Source organism: Perca flavescens, unplaced genomic scaffold (assembly GCF_004354835.1).
Source record: "Perca flavescens isolate YP-PL-M2 unplaced genomic scaffold, PFLA_1.0 EPR50_1.1_unplaced_scaf_137, whole genome shotgun sequence".
Taxonomy (NCBI): domain Eukaryota; kingdom Metazoa; phylum Chordata; class Actinopteri; order Perciformes; family Percidae; genus Perca; species Perca flavescens.
The window spans coordinates 1264-5187 of NW_021166556.1; the positions used below are offsets into that span (position 1 = coordinate 1264).

A 3924-nucleotide genomic window follows, 5' to 3' on the forward strand; every position below is an offset into this window, starting at 1 on the left:
CCATTTTGAATAAATATACTCAAGACCAGTACCTTTTTTTCCTCTCTGGAGTTTATTCATATATATTTTTGAAGTGTTTTTGCACAATTTTGAAGTCCGTGAGGAACACACAATGGCGGCCTAAGCGCGCGACTCTGCGGCCTGTTAGCTGGTAGCTGCAGCTACGGCCAGGACTGAGGACTAATTGCTGCCGACCCACCGTTGATGATCCAACTTTTTGGCCACGGGGTTCTCTGCCACGCCCGCTACCGTCGGATCTTCACCATGAGGGGTGAATGTTGCGCCAGGGTGAGCCAGGGGATCGCTTGTTTGTGGGCCTCTGCTGGGGCCTTGTCTGGGCCTGTTCCGCCACCCGACGGCCTGTTGCGCTCCGCCAGGGGGATGATGTCGGTCGCACCACCAACCCCGTTCATCGTGAGCCCTTGTGGGGGCCCGGGCTTGGTTAGCCCTGTTGGGGACCAGGCATGGATGAGAAGGATCCAGAGAGAGAAACTGAATATTAGTTCCAGTACTTGAGAAGGTATTTTGGGACTGTAAAGGTGGTAATGTTCTTATAGATTATACTCACCTATACACAACAGTGCAAAATTGAAAGAATATTAGTGTAAGATATACATTTATTATACATACTTTGGTTACTTACCTGGGATGCAGTTGCCACAGAGTACCTGTAAAAAATGAAAAAAATAGGAGAAAAAAGTTTTTACTTACTTGATGTGCTGTGACAATATATAAGGTCAATTAAGCAATTTACTGCATGTTGTTGTATATACAATACTTACCTGAGTTGCAGCAACATGAGTGTTTCTGTGGATAAAGAAAATAACAGGAGAAAAGAGTTGTTACTCACCTGGTATATAACGATAACACATAGTATTGTTTAAGCAATTTATTGCTCATTAAAAAGTGTTTCTTCTCCAAATGTGACACAGAAAAGTTAAGACCTTTTGGTTTATTTTTACATGAGGGGCAGTTGCTTGTGAGACCCCCCTTGGATGGGTGGGGATGGGCGGAGACTGCCTTCACTTGTAGTGAGTGCATTCAGGGTCCCTCAGCCTTCGGCTTCGGGCCCCTTTGTTTTTTAATCCTAGCCCCTAACCCTGACCCTAAATAATTGAATCATTATACAATAAAAAATTCATAAACAACAAACAGAAACTTTACCTGCTAGGCAGCAAGGATCCTCGTGCCAGATTATTTTATTTATTGCCAAAGATTCACAAGAAAGGAGAGACCTGGAGTGTCCCCTTTAAAATCCCACCAGGCAGACCTATCGTGTCCGACTGCGACAGCGAATCCTATTATACGGCAGAATTTATTGACTATTATTTAAACCCCCTTGCCAAATTACACCCTAGTTACGTTAAGGATTCTTACCATTTTATACAAAAAATAAAGGAGGCAAAAATCCCCCCTGGTGCTTTTCTTTTCACCTTGGACGTTGACTCGTTGTACACGAACATTAACTCAACTGAAGGACTTTTGTCTATCAAAAAAATATTCCAAAAATACCCCAACAGCAGACGTCCAGACAAGGAGCTGTTGCAATTATTAGAGATCAATTTAACCAAAAACGACTTTGAATTTAATAATCAATATTTTCTGCAGATTAAAGGGACCTCCATGGGGAAGAAATTTGCGCCTGGGTACGCCGATATATTTATGTCTGACTGGGAAGAAGGAGCTTTGTCAAAATGCCAGAAAAAACCACTTTACTATCTAAGATATCTGGATGACATATGGGGGGTGTGGCACCACTCAGAAGAAGAGTTTAAAGTGTTTTTAACCACTCTCAATAATCACAACCCTTCTATAAAGCTAAAGTCTACTTTAAATTTAAATTCTGTAGATTTCTTGGACACAACAACTTTTAAAGGGGACAATTTTGAAGACACAGGTAAACTGGAGATAAAAGTTTTCTTTAAAGACACAGACACACATGCGCTTCTTTTTAGATCCAGCTACCATCCCAGACATACCTTCGCTGGTCTGGTCAAATCTGTTTAGATCCAATCCTCCCTATAATGACTACTTATTCCAGGGCGAATACTCAATTGTTGAGGGTGGTTAAAAATAATTTTTATAGATCAGGTGGAAATACTTTATTTCTAAAAGATCACAGGATCCTTGATGCCTACAGAAAAAATAGGAATTTAAGAGACATACTGGTTAAAGCCAAATTAAAAACATTAAAGGAACCTAAAAGCAGAGCACAAACAGATTTTTTTAAAAATCGTAAATGGGTACAGAACCAGAGTACTAAAGAGGTTTTTCTCACCCAAAAAGACACACGAGCACAGTCAAAAATTTTTATTTATTTGATAAGGTGTTTACAATGTCAACTTCAGTATGTAGGAGAAACGGGGAACACAATCCTCATGAGGTTCACACAACACAGGTATAATATTAATAAAGGAAGGAACATACATATCCCTCTAGTCAAACATTTTATTGAACATGGTTGGATTAATCTTACAGCCACTGTTCTTGAATCTAACCCTCATTGGTCCACAGCTCAAAGGAAAAAAAGCAAAAAACCTGGATTGCCAGACTGGGTACTTTAATTCCGGGGGGCCTGAATGAGAAGTGAGGTTGCTCAACCCTGCAGACAAAAATGGTTAGTGCATAAATTCTGACGCTTTCAGCGTCAGAATTCAACATTTAATCCTAACCCTAACCCCCCTAACCCGCGTGGGGAGGTCTCTGGGATCCGTACTACCTAACCCCCTAACCCTAACTTTAGCGTGCTTGGAGGGTTTATCATTAACATTAACAAATTGGGATCGTTCAGAGAAATAGGACTTAAACCAGCTTAGTGTGATTCCTTTAATGCCAACTAAGTGTTCCAGTCTCTGTAACAGGATGGTATGGTCAATAGTGTCAAATGCAGCACTAAGATCTAGTAGAACAAGAATGGAGACAAATCCTTTGTCTGCAGCAGTTAGAAGGTCGTTAGTAATTTTCACCAGTGCTGTCTCTGTGCTATGATTCTTTATAAATCCTGATTGAAAATCATCAAATAGACTGTTGCTATGTAGAAAATCACATAACTGATTAGCAACCACCTTCTCGAGGATCTTGGATAGAAAGGGAAGGTTAGATATAGGTCTATAGTTTGCTAAGACCTCAGGATCTAGGGTGGGTTTTTTCAGAAGAGGTTTTATCACAGCAATTTTAAATGACTGCGGTACATAACCTGTTAGTAAGGACATATTGATCATATCTAGTAATGAAGTGTTTACCACGGGTAACGCTTCTTTGAGTAGCCTCGTTGGGATGGGGTCTAGGAGACAGGTAGATGGCTTAGCTGAGGATATCTTTAAAATTAATTGTTGAAGGTCTATAGGATAAAAGCAGTCTAAGTATATGTCGGGACTGGTCGTTCTTTCTAGCGGTCCTGCATTTAAAGATGAACTGTTGAACTACTCAGAGCTAGAGGAATAGATGGCTCAGTTGAGCTGTGACTATCTGTCAGCCTGGCTACAGTGCTGAAAAGAAACCTTGGGTTGTTCTTGTTTTCTTCTATTAATGATGAGTAATAGTCTGATCTGGCTTTTCTTAGGGCCTACCTATAGGTTTTCAGACTTTCTCGCCATTCCAAACGGGATTCTTCCACTTTGGTGGAGCGCCACTTACTTTCGAGGTTTTGTGAGATTTGTTTTAATTTGCGAGTTTGGGAGTTATACCAAGGAGCTATTTTCCTTTGCTTTATCGTCTTCTTTGTGAGAGGAGCGACAGAGTCTAAGGTCGTCCGTAGGCAAGTTGTAGCACCGTCTACAAATGTATCAATTTGAGAGGGACTGAGGTTAACATAGAGGTCCTCTGTTATGTTAAGGCATGACATAGACTGGAATGCTGTAGGAATACTTTCCTTAAATTTAGCTATAGCACTGTCAGATAGGCATCTAGTGTAGAAGCTGTTAT

At 40.8% G+C, this 3924-nt stretch overlaps 1 long non-coding RNA gene across 1 annotated transcript; it reads right to left on the minus strand.

Annotated features, from left to right (window-relative positions):
* Positions 1-303: 303 nt before the first annotated feature.
* On the minus strand, positions 304-810 carry LOC114551533 (uncharacterized). Its single transcript, XR_003691920.1, has 3 exons — positions 783-810; positions 644-668; positions 304-448 (listed from the first exon to the last, which is right to left on the minus strand). It is a non-coding gene; the product is annotated as an uncharacterized LOC114551533 (long non-coding RNA).
* Positions 811-3924: the final 3114 nt, after the last annotated feature.